Genomic DNA, 23,148 nt, shown 5'->3' with positions numbered 1-23,148 from the left:
TTCACAGAGAATGATATTATAAAAATAGGGATAAGGGAGCAGAAAAAATAATTAACAGTGTTTATCTCAGAAGGGGCTACACCACCAAGTAATACACACAGTCACAAACAAGTGCTCCAAATTGGGCTTTGAACCTACTACTTTCTAACTTATACAAACTAGAAAGCAGTGCATTACTCACTAGTGCCACAGAAGAAATGTGATTCTTAGAGGAGAGACCTTGTTTTTGTCAGGATGACCTAATCAGTGTGTCAGAGACAAGAATTTTGTAAAAACAATGATAAGGGAGCTGCAAGAGCAATTACATGTATTAGTCTCAGAAGCAGATACACCACTAAGTGATACACACAGTCTCAGACACACACAAGTCTTCTAAGACACCACTAAGTGATACACACAGTCTCAGGCACACACAAGTCTTCTATGATGGGTATTAATCCTACACATCTAGGTTGTACAACCTAGAGAACCTACTAGTCACAAGTGCACCAGAAAAAATCTGACTTTTAGGGGAGAGACTGCACTTTTGACAGTAAATTTTCCATAGTGGGTGTGACGACCGTGCCCTGGCCCAACAATCAAGGAGCCTCAGTCCTCACCACTAACACCAGGGATATCATCTCCTAGAAGAGGAAAGGATAACTAATACACACAATAAAGTACAATTTCCCTTAAATGCACACAGAGATCACAGTCAGTCTGAGACTGGCTGCTCCCTTACTCACCAGGTCCCCAATAAGACTCCCCACTGGCACAGCTAAAGGGTCCAGGTCTCAGCCTAACAGGGAAAGCTAGAACTTCCAGTACCCTCTCTGTCCAACCAGTGCTTCGTGTCCCTGACAAGTAGCTGAGACAACACACACACTCTTTGAGATAAGTATTTATCCAACTTCACAGACACTCCTGGGAAAGGCCGACACAGATTCTCCAACCATGCCCCTTTACCTAGACTATATGGTAGTAATTACTGCCACCACCCAGTTAATAATATCAGCTACTAAAATGCCCTTAAAAGGGTGTCCAATTATTACTGTGCAATATTAATATCCAATGGTAATGTGACTATTCAGTCTAAGGTTTACTGGAAGGGCTTAGACAGTAAGCTCTATAAATATATAATGTACTCTAAAGCATAATTTATCTCTACACAAATCAGCCACATGTAGAAGGTTTTAAAAATATTTAATAATAAATAATTAAAACACAAGACAAAACTACTACACCATAGAGATATCTAAGAGTTCACAGATCACATAGAAACTTAAAATAATACAGTAGGACAGGTTTGATTTACACAGAAAAATACTTAATCTAACTTTCTAATCTTTAGCTAATCTTAGAGAAAACACAGTGCTGCAATCCTACTTACATACATAAAGAACATAGGCAGTGCTGGTAAGTTAGATGTCCAAAGTCAAAATGTTTTCCACAGTCTCTCTCTCTCTGAGACGCAGTTTATAAAACATCACTAACAAACATGTGTCTGGGTCCTCCCCAGATTACATAATTCTGAGTTAGTTTCCATTACACCATTTCTTTGACACTTAACCTGGAGTTCCTAGGCTAATAGAAACTTCATTATTAAGCAAGCTAACACCTGCACAGAAGAATACAACACTAAAAGGCATTTCACATACTAGCAATTAGTCCTTAGTTAACACAATAGACAGAATGTCTTGAGCCAGCCTGACCGGAACCAACTTTAAAGATCAAAGAATGTCATAAAATCATTTCAATTTCAAAAGACATATTTGAAAGGCTTGACTTAGGGGGCAATGTTGTAACAATCTTGAAGTTCACATTTTACAGTGTTTTTCTTTCATTTAAAAACACACACCTGTATTTTACATTTATTTATACAGTTTGTAGAATTATATATCAAATTCTATTTGACTATGCTGGCAGCCTTCTTCGGTCTCTCCCCAACCGTCAAAGTGGTTATTGATCTTGCTACCTATCTAGGTTACATAATCTAGAAAGCAATGTACTAGTTGCAAGTGCCAAAGAGGAAGGTGCACAATACTTACATGAAATTAGATATTGGAATATTTGTAAAAATCAGTGCTTTGAAGCGATAGTACTGTGCATCCCATGTTGTACAATAAATACATATGCATGCACCTATCAATTTACATCACTATGATTGTCACATGTAATCACATACTTTTATAAAGAAATGTAGATAACTGTCCTTACTGTACATTGTGTTACTGTGATGAACATTGACATGTTCTACATAATGGGTTGACATACACACTGACTGTTGTACACCACAATTATCAAACCCTGATGTGGCATCAAGTTGGGATGATTTTATACTTGTATTGTCTCATACTTGCACTATATACATTTTCAAGACACATATGAAAGTCATACATAGGACAGTAAAATGCAGAATGACAGTGATGGATTTGATGAAAATAGTCTAGCCATGCAGATAACATTCTGCAAAGGTAAACACAATTAGCTTACACAAATGAATTAGGTGACTTGACATTATTCAAAACTCATGATCCTCTTTAGGCAACTGTAATCCAGACATACAAATATTGTGCAACTAAAAACTATATCTATTTGATCTCCTCTTTTTTCTTGTATTGTTTAAGCTTGGCACCACTAGGCTGATTTGCTCTGCTGATAGAAAACTGTCAGCACATGCAAAATCACATCTTGAAGTGCTGAACTTACAATAGTAGATGGCAGTACTATTTTGCTCTGTGTCAACTTATTTTTTTAACATTTGCTTACCGGGAAAGTCCAACTTAGAACAAAGCCAATTTTCAGCAGATGTCCAGGAAGAAACACTCCAGACAAAACCAGAGTACCCTGAGAAAACCCACACATACACAGGGAGGACATGCAGACTCCACTCAGAAAGCACTCCAGCCAAGAATTGAACCGGAGAACCTATTGCTATGAGGTGACAATGCTACTGCTGCACAACTGTACTGTCCGAGCAAAATATACACAAAAATGTCTATAAGACAACATTTACAATAGGTAGCAAACAGATTAGTGTAGTGGAAGGATAATTATGTGTTAAGTAAAGAGGTTTAACAAAAGTTTACAGACACATTAGTCAGAGAAAACATAATGAAGCATGTTTTCATCCATATGTTTTCAAAAATTTTAGCATGCCATTAAGTAATTTAGACCTGAGTGTTATCCTCACATAATATTTAGAAGGCAAGGCCAGCTTTGAAAGAAAAATTGCACAAGACACTAAAGATAATCACAAGGCCTTCTTTAGTTATGTCAGAAACCTGGGAGGCAACTCTCAGATATGCTCTGAGTTAGTGCAAAATGACAAAAAATTCACTGAACCCACAGACATTGCCAACATCCTGGCAGAAAGGTTCAGTGCAAACTCCCCCCCTCCCCCCAAAAAGAGCAAATGTCTATCCCAACAGAGTGTAGCCTTCCTGAGATCACAGATGCACAGATGAGAGCTGCCCTCACCAAAGCTAAAAACACAGCATCAATGGGACCAGACGGTGTCCCAGGCTGCATCTTACATGAGCTCCAAGAAGAAATAAACCCTCATATAAAGTCACTGTTCAATCTCAGCCTTACTACAGGATATGTTCACAAGGAATGGCATACAGCAACAGTGTTCCCACTCTACAAAGGTGGTGCCACAACAGGCCCCGGAAACTATCGCTCTATAGGCCTGACTAGCCTGCTCTGCAAAGCTATGGAATGTATCATCATGGAAATCATAAACAAAGACATTGGGAACCTCCAGACACTGGATCCTACCCAATTCGGCTTTGTTAAGGGCAAATCTTGCCTCTTGAATCTGGTCAACTTCTTTGAAACAGTTACCAAAGCCATAGATGAAGGGAAGGTAGTCCACACAGCCTACCTGGACCTCGCAAAGGCCTTTGACATAATACCCCACTCGGGCATCATAAATAAGCTCACCAGCTTAAATATCAACCCCTATGTCACAAGATGGGTTGCAAACTGGCTCAGGGCTAGAACCCACATGGTCAGAATAGCAGGTGCCATGTCAGACTCTAAACCAGTTACAAGTTGTGTCCCATAAGGCTCAGTCCTGGGATCTCTCTTGTTTGGTATATATTTCTCCGAGGTACAGGCTAACAAGGGTGTACTATGGACCAAGTTCACAGATGACTGCAAACTGGGTGCTATAATCAACTGTCTGACTGACACAAGCATCCTCCAAAAGGGTCTCACAGAGATGGATAACTGGTGCCAGAGCCATGGCCTAAAGCTAAATGCCAAAAAGTGCATAGTCATCCCCTTTGGAAAAACAAAGTGCCCACAAATTACCACATAGGTGGTAATCCATTAAGTACGGAAGAAGTGATTAGGGACTTGAGGACCCAAGTAGATAGCAATCTTTCCTTTGACAATCACGTTGCCAAAGTGATTAGAAAGACCTTCTATATAGCCCACCTTATCATGAAAGGGTTCGCATCTAGATCAAGAGAGGTCATTGTGCCCCTCTACTCATCAGTTATCAGGCCCATAATTGAGTACAATGCTCCATTTGGGATGTACCTTACCCGACATCTTCAGTAACTGGAAAGACCCCAAAAGTATCTCACCAAGAGGATCAAGGGGCTCAAACAGATGCCCTATGCAGTTTGGCTAAAAAAACTCCAGCTCTACTCAGTTGCGTACCGCCTACTCAGAGGCAATCTGTGTCTGACATATAAAGCCATGTCCGACCCAGAATTAATGGACATGCTTCACCTCAGGAAATCTAAATCCCTTAGAGCTACATGCTCCAGGGACCTGAACCTCAGCACAGAAATAAATAGGACATGCTAGAGGGACAGATTCATATCCCAGAGGCTCCCCTCACTCTGGAACAAAATCCCAATCCATGTTAGGCAGAGCCCCTCACTGACCCTCTTCAAGAGAAATCTTGACGAATGGATGAGAGATCATTAGTTTACCCCTGGGATCTCTTCTGTGTCGCTGCTTGACAGAGGTACAGTAAACAAACCTTAAAAGGGCTACCTTCTGTGACTTAGTATACAGTGGCACAGTCAACTAATCTAAAAGGGTGGCAAAAGCCAAACATACTCTGGCTAGGCTTATAAATGCCCTAGGGCAGATAGCCTAGTATCAACCTATGAACCTATGAACCTATAAGAAATGTGGAAAATGCATAAATATAGTTGCAAGTATAGAAAACTTTTGGAAGAACCTCATGTTGATCAGGAACAAACACAGTAATGGTTAAGGAGAGGCAAATTCAAACCAAGAGATGAAAGTTACTATTGGTGGCACAAGATAGTGGGCTACATACACATTTGCTTATAAAGTCCATTGAACATGTGGGAGAATCAGACAAATGTAGGTTTTGCAAAACAGAATTGGAAACAGTTGCACATCTTGTTGGTTGCAACATAGTAATAGCAGAAGGACTGCATACTGAAAGGCATAATAATGTGGTGAGGCTGTTGCACTGGAGATTGTACAAACATTATGATAGTAAAGTGGCTGAAAAACACTGGAAACATGAACCACAAAGCATCATAGAAAATGAAGTCTACACCACATCGGACATCCTTTACTAACAGTTCAAAAGATAGCTGCTAGTAAACCAGATATAGTGGTCCAAGAAAAGAAGACAAAAGTAGCATTGATCATTGAAATCACCACACCCAGTGACTACAGTGTCCTGCATATGAGAGACACAAAGTTATAAAATATTAAGATTTGCAAGGAGAAATGAGAGCAATGTGTAAGAAAGATACTCAGATAGTTACAATAGTATTAGGAGTAACAGGTCTTATAAAAAATAATCTACAATCATATTTAGATATGTTACCAATACATGTCACTCTGTACGAATTGAAGAAGGAGTCAGTTCTAGGCACATTGCGAGTGCTGCAAAGAGCACTTTTGGCTGACATGAAAGAGTGAAACAATACTAATTTCATGAACTTTAATCATACATTGGCTTAGGAATGGGGACCATTCCTGATGTAATGTTAGAAACCCAAAAGATTTGGAGAAATTAAAAAGTGAAAGTTAAGAATTCTCTGACAGCAGATTTTAGCAAACATGAATTTATGTAATCATCTTTATTACCCTATTGACCACTGTAATCCATGCATTGAACACTTCATCTTGTTTAAATTTACAGCGAACTGTATAAACCTAGCTTAGCATAGCAGCACAAAGTGAGACAGAGTAATGGAGATGAAGGTAATCAAATCCAAAGATATTTTTATGAGCATCGTACTTCCATTTAGCATTAGTTATATTTGTTGCCCTGAACCAGACACTGGACAAATGCAGAGCTGGAAGAATAATGATACATCACACCACAAAATAATTATACTTGACATCCTTAAAATAACACTATTGAAGCACCCTGGAAAACTTAAAGAAAAAGGAGAGATGAACAGAGAGAGTTGCAGACAGACACAGCGAAGAATAACAAAAATATGTTTTGGAGGACATGTAGGGATATCTGTTTTCTTTTTTTAGCCTTACTTCTTAAAGCATTATTAATCTGTCATGCTCTGTACAATAAATCGATTGCTACAAGTACAAATAAGTGGTGAAGAGTGCAGTAAACATGAATACCTAAAAGGGATAAGGCTGGCTTACCGAGACTACTTGTTGGGGTTACAATATTGTTAAAAATGATGTCTTGCTGCACTATTCCACTGTTATGTGTGATGTGGAAATGTGGAAATGTGTTATATGTAGAACAATACTGACATTTGCAAGTAAATATATATGATAGGGATATGAACTGTTATGCAGTAATAGAATGACATACAGCTGTAATTGAACCCATGGCACTAAGCCAAAACATCAGGCTAGAAATAGGGTACTCATCTCAATGACCCTTATAAACTAGTAGTTGTGTTACATATACGTGTTGCATTAACTGTTCCACAGTACTGCCATTAGTATGGCATTACTCTATACTCCTACATGGCAGTGGATTTAAGCACATATGAGTGACAGTAACCGGACTGCTGCAGATTACATTGAAATCTTCAGCTTTTGCAAGACGTTAAACAGCATTCATAAAGTTAAGGCTGTTTCATGGGCACCTCTTGCCATGTGTATATTTGTGTGTGAATTTATGTTTTGATCAATTTAAACATGAGAAAAAGTGGTGGATAGGGCAGTGGTGAAAATGGAGATGACACACAAAAGGTAGAACACAGGAAAAAGAATGCAATAATTTACTGGAGTATTGTGAGAGCACCATAACTATCCACTTCTTCACAGTGTTGATGTACCTTTGTTTGCACAACTTCATGGCTTGCAAATTCACCACACCAGTGATGGGTGACAACAGTGCAATAATGTATGGCCAATTAGACCTAATCGTTTGTGTCAGGTTGACACATAGGTGAAGTGGAGAGCTATGTTTGGGGCATAATTTGTGTGAAAGGTGCCCATTTTTAGAGGAATGTCGGGAAATATGCTAAAGAATGAGAGGGTTATACAGGTAGGGTTGTTTAGGAAGCATCCACAGACATGCAGAACATACATAACATACAGGGGTGGTGATGGAGACAAAAGTTTGGGGGACACCATGATAGGAGATAGGCAGGGGACATCAGAGGTTCACCCATGTCCAACATGAGAACAGTGAGATTCTAGTCATCACCATAAGAATTGGCATCACTTTCTCTTGCAGCAGCTCCCTAGGACAGTGCTGGACATGGCATTATCTTTGCAATGTGATGCAGGAGCTTTTCAACCCTGCAGATATGTGCACCAAGATCCCACACCATTATATCCTCCACCAGCCTTGTCGGCACCTGCTGGGTTACAAAATCACCACCAACATCAGTACTGTTCTTGGTTTATACCACTGTACCAGCAGCTGGGACATAGCTACCTGACTTACTTGGAGCAGGTAGGGCATGGGTTGTGGAAACAAAACTAACAGGATGCAACCCTGATGTGCAGGGAGTCTGTGCTGCAATCTGTGGAGCTGTGGCAACCCGAGCCATAGTGATCAGTGCACCTGTCTGTACTGCTGATGATTAATTTTCATCAGCAAGTTATGCAAATCGCAGACTGTTATTTTTATTTATTTATTATTTTACATTTGTTTACCGGGATGGTCTGACTGGATACATGTCTATTTTCAGTGGAGGCCTGCGGAGAAAAGCTCCTAGTTAGTAGATTACATTACATTAGTAACATTTACAAATTAACATAGTTTACAGTGTTCAGTAATGTTACAAACATTTATAGAATATGCTAGGCAACTGAGAGTTTCACACAGGGTTTACACAGATAAGGACTTTATCCCGTAACAAGCTCTAGATGTGCCACAAAGCAAAGTCATATACATTTTAGAGTCAAATGACACATTTAATTAGGCATGATATCCAACACCAGGGGGGTAGGTGTTAGTCAGGTTTTGAACAGGAACATTGCCAGTGCATTTGAAAGTGAAGTTTGAGGCTTTTTTTGAACTGGGTTATCAAGGGCTGGAGAGTAAGTTCAGCAGGTAGAAAGTTCCATGTGTTGCATACAGAGTTGGCAAATAGAGAGTCACCAGACACATTTATGCATTTGGTTACTTGAACCAACCATTTGTCAGCAGAGCTCAGTGACCTCAGGTTGCTGTAGGGATTAATGATCTTGTTTAGTGCTGTTGTTAATAAATTATAACAACCCCCCCCACACACACAAAAAAAAAGAGAGAGAGATAAAAAGGTATATGGCATGTCACAGTAATATATAATTTAAACAAATTTTATTTGGTAATTCATAAACAGTTATGATAAATTACTGTTGCACACCTTTGCAACATTCATAAATGATGGAAATGTATTTCTGCATTACAAAATAAGCAAATATGCACTGCTGAGATGTAAGAAACAGCTGCCTTTATTTTGCTAATCATTTGAATTACTGGAACCCACCACACTGAGTCCTGAAATGTTGAAACTGAAGGGTTGAAAGATTGGACTTACATATGCAAAATACAAGATGCCATTTCTTGGAATATTCCTTTTCTCTGAGGTATGGCAATCGTGGAGTTGGTATATATAAGTGTGGGGCTGTAGGGGATTTGCTCCAAATATGGGGGGGGGGGAAGGTTTGGCTTGCAGCCATGCAAAAAAATTTAAAAGAGAACAATTTTCGAGTTTCTCTTTTTTTCATGTATTTTTTTTTTTTTTGGCTTGTCAGTGTGTACCTTTTTGAGAGCCAACATTTCAATAGGAAGCCTTTATTTCATTATAACATAATTGAATTATGTATTCTAACTTAATAATTACAATTACGATAATGTAATTCTTACTGACAGATTAATGTTAAGATCTTTTAAACAATAATCAGTTAAAAAAAGGCTGCTTCTGGGTACTGAGCCCACACACAATTAAGCTGGTATTCTAATTTCCTAATGCAAGCAGCAATACTTATTGGAGAAGGCATGCATGCCTGAGGTGAATGATGAAGTATGCCTGCTTAAGATGCTAGTGCTTGAGGGAATGAAAATAATATAATGGCTTTAATTTTTACTTGACTCATGCTTATCCTGTGCCTCTCTGAGATGAGTTCATCTTTCTTGGTGTGTCTCTTAATTTGCAGATATATCCTCTGCAGCTGCAGAGAACAAAAGAACACACACACACACACACACACACACACACACACACACACACACACACACATATATATATATATATATATATATATATATATATACAGTATATGAAAATTGCTTGTGTCTCTATAATGGTGATGACATTGTTCCTAATTATGATGAATGCCAGTTGCACTGGAGACTGTAATTGCTGCAGGTTTATCCCTTTCTTTCTATCTGTGACATCCTTTCATTATCTATGCTTTCATAATAACAACTCTGTCTCTGTTTTCTTGCCATATGTCATCTTTAGCAATACTTACAGTACTCCCTTTAATATGAACAACCTTTCCTACTATGGGCAAGTAACTGTGGTCATTTAAGCCAGCATTAGAATGTTAGGACTGTCACTCCCCTAAATCAATGTACTTGCCAACCATTTTAAGTTTGTTCTGCATGGCTCACCCTTAATAGTTGTATAGAGAACAAAACTGATTGCATATTTTCCTTGTAATAAAAGTTTTTAAAACTTCATAACAGATGCTAAAACTACAGAACCTGTTGTCATTTAGACCTCAATCAATGTTATATACAAAATTAACAAAAACAAAAATGTGTGCAAACCAGAAAGCTGGGGGAGTATGTGAGAGCTAACTAATCCTGCAGTCAGGGTAATCACAGATTTCTGCCATTAACAGGAAACACTTTTCAACGCTGGTACTTGTATTACTAGGGTATGTAGATGTAATCATGCAGGTGCTTATACCATGTTTACATTCCCTACACTTGGTGCAGCTTTTGGCATTCAGGAATAAGGATTTTACACCTCAATTGCATAACCACAGTGCTCACAGGGCTGACTATGCACTATATGAAGGTAATGGTGTAGCTAATGCCCCTGTATTGCACTGGGGAGAGTGTTTTGAAACACAGAGCTTGATACTGTTAGTAAAGCAAGATTTTGCAAGATTTGTCTATTTTCTACAGTGCTCTATTATCAAGGTAAGTTTCTATTTCTTAAGTAATGCTTTAGTTTCATATTAAAAGGTGACGTACATTGACTGCTGGAAAAATCATTTGCAAAATTTTATATTTATTATTTTTTATCCCTTTCTTTTGCAACAGCCATGTCTGCATTTATAAACTGATGCTATGAAATGCTTCATGACCAGTCTATTATTATTATTATTTTATTTTGTATGCCATGTTTTTACAGCTCTTGCAGATTATTGTACAGTAAACTTGTAGTAAGGTCTAGCATTTTTATTTTGTGTTAACAGGGAAAGGAAACAAAGTCTTGTTTTTGTATTTCTACTGGAGTAAACTCCACAGAAGTGGATATGGCAGTTGTAACATTTTGTTGTTACTTTTCTAATGCTGCATTTATTTTGTTAATGCAATAACATGTCACAAATTTTGCATACGTGTTATATCCATTACAGAAATGTTATAAGATCTGGGTTGATTATTGATTTTCAAATATATGTCTTTTTTTGTTGAAAGGTTGGTAGTGGATTGGGGGTGTTGGTGTGGCTGGATTAAGATGGGTGGATTGGGCAGGTATGTTGGAGGGATTGGGTAGGGGTAATCAGATTGTGGGGTTGGTGGTGTAAGTGGGATAATAGGGGGCTTGAGCGAACCTAACTTGTGTGCACTCATAAGTGAGCACTTAACACATATAAGTTGTTTATGTGCATGTTGGTTGCTTGCAGTGAAACAGAACTGAACTGACATATTATATATGTAATTATGTGTATCTATTTTCTGTTTCTTTTCATACAGGGATATGGCATGCAAGAAGACATCTATATCCTGAGTGCCATCTTATAGTGATGCAGAAGATGTGATAATTCTCTAGGCCTTACATCACCATGGATCTTTTCTGTTAACAAGAGGAAGAGGTAACTAATCTGCCTGAGATAAGATATGGCAGTAGATGGTCAATGACTTTAATGTAGTTGTAAGCCATGGGAGATCCTACTGTCAGATCAGACACCTTACAACTGACATAATAACCTCTACCATCTGTAGGGCTGCTTCAATTGCCCAGGAGTAGGTGGCTACAAGGGGTGGTCCTGCTACCAAACCACCATTAACTGAAATTGAGGAGTTCCTGTCCACTATAAGAGATCAAGATAGGTCAATAGAGGGTTCAAGTAGAATCCTTGACATTGGTGCAGATGTCGATGACAGAGTTCCACAAGATGACCTGCAAATTATTCAATTAGAAAAGGTGTCATTGTTATACTTTTATATATCAGATGTCTACAGACAGAGAGTAGTTTGCTTTTGCTTTGGGTTGGGGTCAGCCAACTGCTCACTAACTTTTTATGATGTTTTTATACTGTATGTGTAAAGGGGACTGTTCTCTTTTACATGTTTCATTTGTATTGTGATACTTAGCAGAATTCTTTCCTTTCCATTCCTCTCATGCAGGCATTTCTGGGTTGCACACATGTTTGTTTAATATTAATAATACATATAAGATAGATTCAGGTCTGTAACAGTAAAGTTTTTGTAGCTTTAGCATCTGTAGTATGTAGTTAAAAAAAATGTTATTAGAAGACAAATGTGTGTTCAGTTTTGCTCTCCATTTTTCTGTTTGCTATGTTTACTGTTTGTTATCATAGGTGATCCTGAGTGTGGCACTGTGGAACTCCTACCACCTGATGTCAAAATATTGGTAGCATCTGATGATCCAAAACCAAAATGCCAAGGAATGGGACACCACAGCTATGAAATAATGTGCTTTAGTGAGCCCTTTCATCTTGGTATGCAAAATGTTTTTCAGAATAAATCATGAACAGAACCCACCCCATGAAACACATCCATAATAGTCACATGACAACTTCATCCAACCCATGTTAAAATCCTCTTACTAACAATAATTGACTTACAGATATTATAATCAGTGTAATATCTATTTTAAATTAATATAACCCCATGAATTTCAGTTTTAAAATACAGTTAATTGGGATCACCCCATTTAATCCAGGTTGCAAGCCCTGCATTTCTTTTAATTTGTCAAAAGAGTTCCTAAGCTTCCAAATGCAAACCACAAGCACCACCTTAACTAATGTTTTTTTATACCAAAAAAAAATGTGGTTAGGAAATTTCAACAAATGTTTAGCTAATGTATTATTAAGATATTTTTGAAAATATGTATGTATTTATACACCCTTTCCCTAAATAATCTTGATGTTTTTCCTGTGTAAAAACTCTTCAGTGTAGACAAAGCATAAAATAAACTAACTCTTCATCCCACAATGACATTGATATTTGGGGTAAATCAAAACATTTCCCACAAGAACTTTCTTTCCTTCAAAAATAAACTTACGATAATTGCAGCCACCACATTTGTACGTGCCCCATCTTGCACTACCATCTATATTAACACCAAGGTTTACCCATTCAATCATGTTCTGAAAACATATCCCCTTCCTTATCAAAAACTTTGCTTGCTTACCAAGTTTTTTGTTAACACCATCAAAATAACTAAAAATATCCCAGTGTCTCAATACACTTGTTAATTCCCAGGTAATCAACACTAAAAGTCATAATAAATGTTCTAGTTATATTGTTATTTATATTATCTGCATAACAAACATATTTATTCAAAAAAATTATTTGATCCCAATAGTATTTTATAAAAATCTGTTTCTCTTTTCACTTGAACATCATTAATAATGTTACTAATGAGGGATTCAGGGTAACCTCTCCTCAAAAACGCCTCCTTGAGTCTGTTACACTCATCAAAACATTTTAACCAAATAACCGAAAGTTCATATGACTGAAAACAAATATGACCGAAAACTCATTTGACCGAAAAACAGCACTGGCAGGTATATGCCCTGTTCCCCACTATAGTGCGACCCTGGAGTTAGATTATATTGTAAGGGGGGGGTATGAGGGGCACAGCCCCCAACATTAGGGGATGTGGGGGGTGAAGCCCCCCATCTAGTTTGATCAGATATTTTGTGGTTTGATTTCATATTGTTTAGTAAAACTGCCCCCCGCACCCTCCACCCCCCAACAATATATTCTAACTCCAGGATTGCACTACAGTGGGGAACAGGGCATATACCTGCCAGTGCTGTTTTTCGGTCAAAAGAATTTTCGGTCATATGAACTTTCGGTCATTTATTCTCAGTCAAATGCATTTCGGTCATATGAACTTCCGGTCATATGTAGTGAACCCATATATAAATATATATATATGTATATATATATATATATATATATATATATATATATATATATATATACATATATACATATATTTATATATATATATATATATATATATATGTGTATGTATATATCTATATCTATATGTATAGATATATATGTTACGTATAACATCTATATAGGTAGATATAGATGTAGCTATAGATATATATAGTGGTTTGTTTACTCTCTAAAGGTAACCCACTGGGTTATGTAAATTCATTCAAATGTTTTATTGTATATTTCTTTGCTACGTTTTTCTTCAGTGTTATAATGCCTCTTATTATATTGTACTGTGGAGCTTTTTCTACATTTGCTTAACTGTCTTACTGTAAAATTTTCAGTGTATCTTCAATTTTGTAAACTTTCTTGCTTACTTGTGCTGTGGAGCTTTTCTCCCCGGGCCTCCACTGGAAAAAGGGTTTTTGTTCAGATGGACTATCTTGGTTAATAAATGTGAAATAAATAAATAAATTAAAACTAATGCAGAGCTTGCACCTGGATTAAATGGAGTGATCTCAGTTAACTGTATTTTGAAAACTAAAGTCCATGAGGTTGTATTAATTTAAAATAGATGTTGTACTTAAAATTCTGTTGATTATAATATCAGTATGTCAATTAGTGTTAGCTGGAGGTTGATTGGATGAAGTTATCATGTGACTATTATGGATGCATTTTACTGGGGTGGGTTGCTTCTCCCAGTAGCCATTGGGATGGCATGGTGCCACACAGAAGGGATGGTAAGCATGCTCGAAGGAGGCCTGCTCTCCACTGTGCTACTGAAGCTGGTATGTCATTAGATACTGCCAGACATATTTACAGGGCTATAGTGGAGGCACAGGCATGTTCCACCTGGGCCATGGAAGATATAGTGTGACTACTGAATGTCATGCATTCTGATGTGAATGACTCCCTTAACCATGTGGGCAAATTCTCAGACAGGATGACAGACACAGTGGATTAAGCTGTTTCTGTGGTGGAGTGTCTGTTGGGAGAGGGTGTGCATGCATGTGGCCTGATAGCTACTTCATCCTCTGGTGTTAGCAGATGTGGCCATGCAAGAGCCTCCTCCCATGGTGATATTATATCCACTGCTCCATTGGTTATTGCAGTATCGACACCCAAACATGGTAGGCCATGAGGTTATGGTTCTGGATGTAGTGCTGTTGAGATCTCAGCCAGCTGATATCACACACATTTAGGTAGCACCCCAAATTCCAGTCAGGGCTGTGAAGTACCACAGCAACTCATGGCAGAGGTGGTTTTCATGCTCAGCGGTGACAATGTTTAACTGAGTAGTCTGCCATGCATGGCTCACACCTGTCCATGATGCCATAATATAGTGTTAGCTCAGTACTTGTGTCTGGTTTCCAAAGTGAAGGTACATGCAGATTGTATGTCTATGAATCTGGTATATCTCACCTCCTGTCAGTCATGTAATGTTTTCTATGTGGGTAAGACAGACAGGAGATTGATGGATAGGATAAGGGAGCACCTTTACCAGATCAGAATTCAATATACTGTGAATGCCCTTTCTAAGCACGTTCTGGTGACTAATGATGCTCACATTTTCCATTTTAAAGTTCTTGATGAAGTATTGTTGAATTTTAGGGCTGGGGACCTAAGGAACAGAACCGAGACTCTTGAGTCTAAATGGATTGTTAGACTCAGAGAGGACTTACATCCAGGGTTAAATGAGAAAGTGCCCTTGAAGCCGTTTTTGAAATGTAGGAGGTTGAAATAGATGTGTCATTGTTTGGTATGCCACCTTATATTATCAGTTTTATTTATTTATTTATTTATTTATTTATTTATTTATTATATGTATGAATGCATCAGATTAAATGATTTGTTTGCATGTCAATTTGATATTGCATATTATATCTTTTAGATATTATATTAAAGTTTTTTTATGTATGTACCATAGGTATTTTATACTTTAGCACAGCTGCTATACCTTTAAGGGTCTCACTGATCCTTTTGATTTTGGTGCCTTTTTTTGTATTAAATGCACAGCTGATGAATGTGATTATATGGTCTGATGAAGTCTTTTAGGTGAAAGCACTTACCAAGTCTGTTTTGGCCAGTAAATTGTTTTTATGAGTTTATGTGTCTCTCTGCTGATATTACGCACTGTATGCTGATTGCGGATGGTTGACTGAATTGATTTGGACATTTGTATGCTACGTATAGCTTGCAGCTTTGTTTCGCTCTAGCACTGTGTTTTTTTGATTTACAAGACTTCAGTACTTGTGTGTTCATGCAGACACATACACACAGAAAAAAAAATCTCTTGCCCATACCACTTCACACACATGTAAACTATCTAAAGGGTACTGTTGAGTGCCATACATCTGTTGTTACTGGCCCCGATTATTGCATGCTCTGAGAGATACATATGGTACTTACTTACTTGCACACACTCACTTCTTTGGTGTCAGCTTTGGTCTCTTATATCCTACCCCACCCTGTGCAAATGATGATGACTGTGCACTGGCCTTTGCACACATCTTTGTGATTTAGAGTTGCAAAAAAGTCTGATGCGCACAGTGGAGAGCTGATGCTTGCTTATTCATAAGATTGGATTCATCAGTATGTATTACATAACATGTTGATTTCTTGTTCCTACTAATTTGTGAATGGTTTACTGCAATATTGTTGTACAGTATCATATTTTAATTAATATTGTCATTACAGCATTGGAAGCATTAGGTACTTTAGTCTTGCTTCTTGGTATAGTCATACAAATAAGGGTATAACTGACCTGTTCCAAGTTTCATGAATGATGGTCAAATGAAATGCTTGATGCAAATTATTGCTTTTAATACATACCAGTCCTGTTGCAAACATCTAGCAGAGGAGATATCACTGACATAAATACACAAAAGACAAAAGGCTCTGCTTAAAGATATATATATATATATATATATATATATATATATATATATATATATATATATATATATATATATGTATATATTTCCTTATGAGAATAATCAGTTATATAACCTTTCTTTTTTCTTTGCAGGGTCCACACTTAACCTAGTCATTATTGCTGGTACAAATTGTATCTTTGAGAGTTGTACCTATCTGTTACTATCAGAATTCAACCATTACATGGTTAAGTAAAAGTTGTAGTGTCTGACAGGCATCAGGTTTTCCTACTCACATGTGCATAGGATCTTAGGCTTTGAGCTAGATAGTGAATGTGTATGCTATCCTTTGCCTCTTAGCCAGAGCAAGGCCATACTGTGCACACCTTCATCTGCCAACAGCATCTGCAACTAGTGGTTCTCATTCAGACTCCTCACCTGTACCTGCTACTGCTGATGGCACTGCCTGTGGTCCTTGCAACTGTGGTCCTGCCCCTTGCTGTCCTTGTTGAAACTGATTCCTGAAGAGGACATTGTGTAACATGGAAGAGGCTGCAAGTATTTCAACATAAGTGCCCAGTTCATACCACAGTACACCTCTTGATGTGTCTAGACACCAGAACCTTGATTTAAGCAAACCAACCCCACATTATGTGATATTCCTAATTTGAGCATGGGTCTCGTATGCTTGCTCAGTGAGGGTATGTGGGTTTCTCATGGGTATCATAAGCCAGGATTCCGGTGCATAACCTGCATTGCTCACTAGATGCCCTTGATAATCTCACCCCCTAGCAAAACTATTGCATACTGCTCAAAGGTTTGCCATATGTGTCAGTCATGGAAACTGCATGAGTTACCTACACAAGCACTGTAGATGATCCTTTGGGCATAACAGACAACATGTCAGTTTATAGAGTGAAAAACTATTCTGTCAATATACCTCCTTCTCTGTTCCCCAGGTGGGGCTTTTATTTTCATGTGTGCGCGATCTATGACCCCCAAAACTTCTGGTAAGTGTGCTATTGCTTAAAATTCCTGCATGGTTCTTGCTCTCTCCTGTAGTATTTATAGGAAATAGATATACTCCATTGCATGTAGTAGCACTCCATTGCATATAGTAGCATTGTGTTTAAAATCTGATGTAATATTTTGGAGGCTGATGCCTTTGACAACCATAATATATCCGTTGTGGGTCACCAGAAAGTACCAGTAGGTAGCATATGTAATGCGTAACATACATTTGTTTCCAGTGCCATGGGTTCTTCATGATTTCCCTATGGTCAGAGGTGGGGGGGGGCAGACATTGCATATTTCCTGCAGTGTTCTCTGTCCACCCTGGATCTCTTATCTCTCAGCAATTTCTGTTCCATGCAGTCCATGGAAAGATAAATGGCGTCTAAACACTCTTCTTGCCTGAGGTTTGGCAGCAGCAGTACCCTGATTTAAAGCCTGTTGCTCATACAGCATAACTGTAGCAGCAGAAACCCTAACATGTTTTAAGTGTAATGTGACTGTATTACAGAAGGATTTTGTTGTGCATAGCAAAAGCCTACATCAGGAGTACACCATTGTTTTATAGCTTCCTCAACAGCTCTGCCATATCGGATTGGTTAATTAGCATGTACTTCTGTTCTTTATACTTTCATTAGCATATTTTGCCATTTCATATTGTTTGTCAGCTCTACACATCCCATAGAGCTCCTTAATGAATAACAAATGGTGGTATTGTGCTGGTGGCCCTGTGTGACAACAACATGATTAATACACTATGTGTAGCGCTTTATGAGTCCAGCCCATTGTTTAGAATGTCAGTATCCCATTTCCTTTCAGCACAGTTTTAGATGCTGTCCTTTTTTGCAGAAAGTTATATACTGACATATCCTTTTTGTTGTACACACTAACCTTTTATTTGCTGCAATTACGGTTTACTGTATGCATATTCTGGGTATCATTCACATATTTAGCCAACTGTATTTTGCCCAATGCTTACATGGTTTATCAGCAAAGAATATATGTTGTATTGACTTTTTTCTCATGGATTTCTTTCCCCTCAATTAATTGTTGCCTTGTTTTGGAGCTTTACTTCCCACGCATTCACTGAAATGGATACTCTCAGTTCTAATATTCTATGCCATGTCTCCTACAGACACACTGACTCCCATATTTCTAATATAGTCTTTATACCCACAACCTATAATAACTGAAAAGGATACAGATTCCTATAAAGGGAGTAGACCTGGCTGTAACATGACAAAACACATCACTGGCAAAAAATGCACTTTTTATTGAGAATTAACACTTTTCATAAACAGATTTTAAAACACCATCACAACCACAAAATATACATGTTGTCAATGTGTTTTTACAACAAAGAACTAACTTTACAAGATAAGTACGCCACATCTTGTAGTACAAATTTCACTGCTAAAAACTTCTACAGGTACAACAGGGGTATCATAAGAAAATGCAGTAATAATACTAAATGTCAATGTTCTTCAGATGGTCCGAACTGTGAACACCGTTGAGCGTACAAGTTACACCCTTATACATACAGCCATTAGAGAGTCTGAGGACTCTGCTCCTACTTTACCACAGCAGTCGCAGCAATACTACAGTTGCGTCCATCCTCTGGTTGTCTCCCAATCCCATCAATACCCACTTCTTGAACAAGACCCAGAGCTGCTTATACTACTTTAATGAGATAACTGCCCACCCTCCACCAGCTTCAGCGAGTAAAACACTGAAAAGAAGAGAAATGATCTTGGCTGGAGACCTATTGAATCTTAGCTCCAGTGCATGCCAAAAGATTACTTGTTGCCAAGGGGATAGCACCACCTGCAATACAGATGCAACTATTATGGGTTTAGAATGGCTCCCTTAAAATGTTTTGTGAATGTGTCTATGAAAAAAACCAGTAGGACAGATAAAGAGCACCATTGCTGAAGTCCTATACTCACACTCAGTTGCATCATAGGATTAGCAAATTCACACATCCCAACAATATCTGTGCAATGGCAAGGAAATGACCCATTATTCAATAGGCAAAACAAAATCTACCTTGCTCTTCCAAAATGACAGACACGTGTTTCTTTTTTTCTTTGATGGAATCTCCTTTTTATAACAGTACTGCAGTCTTCTCTGCAAGGCTGACCAGCGTGACCCTACTGAACACAACCTCCTGATCATCTTCCACTTGTATAAACCTATGTAAATTCTAAGGCCTGACATGCCTGATAGTGATCACTCTGTAACCACTCTGTAATCCTAAAACAATAGACGCATATGGTTAATCTTTATTATGCTTAATACTCATAAGCTTCTTTTTAGTTTTCAGATTTGATCCCTGTGGTGAATCCATTTATTTCTTATCCCCCCGCTACAACCACAATAATCATTTCAGTTATTTCATCTGTGATATTGTGCTCAAATTATCACACAACAGGAAATTACAGGTCAGCTCCATCCCACTGTTTGTCCTTATGAAGCAGCATGTTCATTTATACACTGTTGTTCTTGTTCTTTACCACATTATATTACAGCTACATATTATCAGCGTCATCATTTCAATGTTATTTATTTTTAATTCAGGTTTCATTTAACATAATAAACACAGGTTCTGAGCCCCAACACACCTTCATTCATCACAGCTTTTAATGCTTCCTTTTTCCCCTTACTATCATTTTGTCCTAAATAAATTTTACAAGAAAGCCCACTCCTCTTCTCTCTCAAATGTGCTCAATGTTTTGTCACTACAGACTGTTATTTTCATTCCATGTTATGTGCAGTTTTTCCCCTCACTACTAAGAACCCCCATTCAAATTATATTTATTTACCACTTAGTGCCCAGCTTTGTCACTATCCTAAAAGCTGTGCACAATTCTAATTTCAAATGATTTCCAAAGAGAGTCAGCATGTATTCACATGTAGACTGTATAATGCAACAATACACAATGTGATACTGTATTTCAGATTGCTTCCTATGTACACGTCCTAGATAAATGTCCATGTCAAGGACTCTTATGGTCTAAAGCTAAAGATAAATCTGTATTATCACACTACACAACTACCAGCTGTTCAGCTGTTCAGCACAGTTATATGCAAGGCTATGGTTAAACAGAGCAGGTATCAGATGCAAGAAAAAGTAAAAGATTTATTATAAAATGTCTGAAATAGTTTTGGACAAAAAACACAAAGTGAATTTAATGTTTATATAGTGTGTGTGTGTGTGTGTGTGTGTGTGTGTGTGTGTGTGTGTGTGTGTGTGTGTGTGTGTGTGTGTGTGTGTGTACATACAACATACAAATATGTATATTTGTTAGATTGGTGCAGAGGTCATATGGCTATATATTGCAAGATGCAGATCCTGAAACATTAGGCTCCCATGCTTAAAAGAAATTACTAGCACATATTATGCAAGAAAATATTTATCATCTAAGCGTTACAAAGACCAACCGCAAGGCAAATAATTTATATGGAAAAATTCAGTCAAGTACTCAATGCATCACAATGTATCACAATAAAAAAAGTTCTGAAACACTGTTCACTTACCATACTACTTTCAGATGTACCACTCATTTTCAGTATGACTGCAAGGTTCTTGCAATGCACTGCTCTCAGTAATAAGTGAAAAACTGATAAGTGGAAGCTGATAAATGTGATTTTAAGGAAGGAAGTGGTAGGCCATCTCTAACAGAAATGACATTTTATGGCAAGGATGAAGTGACTATGTAACGCAGGAAAAGCAGAACCTAGGCTGGGATTCACAGACAATGAATAACACTGACTCAAACAGGGACAGTAAGACAAAAGATTAAAAAGCTGGCCTATGTTTATAGACTGAGATAGACAGTGCTGGATAAGTAGTGATGAGGAGGAGGAGTTAACAATAAACAAGGGATGGACAATGACAGATAAGGGTGGGAGAATACCAAGATAGGGATAAGGAGGGATCCTGGCACAGACAGATGCTATGCTGGCTCAGAAGACAAAGAACCCAGATGTCACTCAACTGAATGTCTTATGTTGTGGGTCATCTGACTGGTTGGTGACCCAGTGGGTGGAACTTCCAGTTGTATGATTCCACAGGATGCATCAGAAGGTATGCAACAATGAAGAGCAGGCATCCTGTAGTTAGTGCACCTCAGCAGACAGCAGGCTCCACAACCGATGCCAAGAGACAGAGGAAGACACCTCTGATCAACAGGTAGAAGAGCACCTGCATCCTTCTGAGAAGTAGTCACTGAGATTGTCACCAGTCCTTCTAAATCACCTCCAGCAGAGGGACCATGATCCCAGTACTGAGAGGCAGATCTGGAAACCACTGATGACCCAGCACTAGAGGCACTGGCTGTCACAGCTTGAGATGACTGTGGTCTCATCTCCTTCTCTTTCACAACTGGACCTGCACAAGGAAGATACAATGGAAAAAATGTTTCACAAACATAGAACAAGCACAATCAAATGGTATAATAGACTGATCACCTGCATTTAATTGCCAGGAAAGGCACTCTACCTTCTGCAGCATCCAGTCATGTTCAGAAGTTGCTCAATCACCAATGGAAAAGAAAATAAATGCTCTTAAGTATATGTATACAACATTAAAGATAATAGTAAAGACAAAAAAATGCTTACAGTACATTTCAGGCTCTGTGTCCTGAACCTCTGCCTTCGTCTAATGAAAGACACTGTACCCGTGCTAGCAGTAGTAACCAGAATGAGTGACAGCAGTAGTATTGCTCACCATTCTGACAAACATGAGCCAGGCATGCAACTTCCACAGGAGACTATCAAAGTGGTCCAGCAGGCATTCCCTAAAATCCCTTTGTAGAAAGAAAATAGTGATTTCTCTTTTGTACTACTCAGGGAAACCTTCTTCTCTATTGCCTGAAGTAACCAAAGTCTGGCAGTAAGGTTTTGTCAAAGAGCAAAAATGGAAGCCCCTTGCAAAAAAACACATTTGTGAATCGGGTATTGTGGAAAACAATGATATGCCTTGGTGTGACTTTAGATCCCTAGCACTGCATACTGAAGCTAAACATTTGTATAGAACAGCACAGTGGCTGTAAAGATGTACACATGTTATGTGCACAGTCACACTGAATACAAGCTTTGTGATCACAGTGACATGCACTGCCTGCACCATTATGTTTGGGAAACATGATGCACTATGGCATCTTTTCACAGGCAGTGGCACTGACTAACTTCAATAATGCAGTGACCATGCTACTGGCCCTTGTTAGCATGATATAAAATGCTGGTAGCACTTTGTGCAGCACTGCTCATTACCATATAAGAGAAGAAGAGAAGAAATTCAGTAAAGAATCTATTGACATACGGCAATATTCAATAAACCCTACATGGCTCGCTAAAACCATGTGCGTGTCACAGGAAAATGCGCACAAGATAACACGCTAATTTTATATTCAATATGCAACTCTACACAATATGTAGAGCCACACAAACACTGTAAAACATCATGACATGCTAATTACA

The sequence above is a fragment of the Protopterus annectens genome, chromosome 4.part0, assembly GCF_019279795.1.
Source record: "Protopterus annectens isolate FY-2018-M chromosome 4.part0, PAN1.0, whole genome shotgun sequence".
In the NCBI taxonomy this organism is placed as follows: domain Eukaryota; kingdom Metazoa; phylum Chordata; order Ceratodontiformes; family Protopteridae; genus Protopterus; species Protopterus annectens.
The sequence above is the reverse complement of the archived record's forward strand: the minus strand, read 5'-3'. Positions refer to the sequence as shown.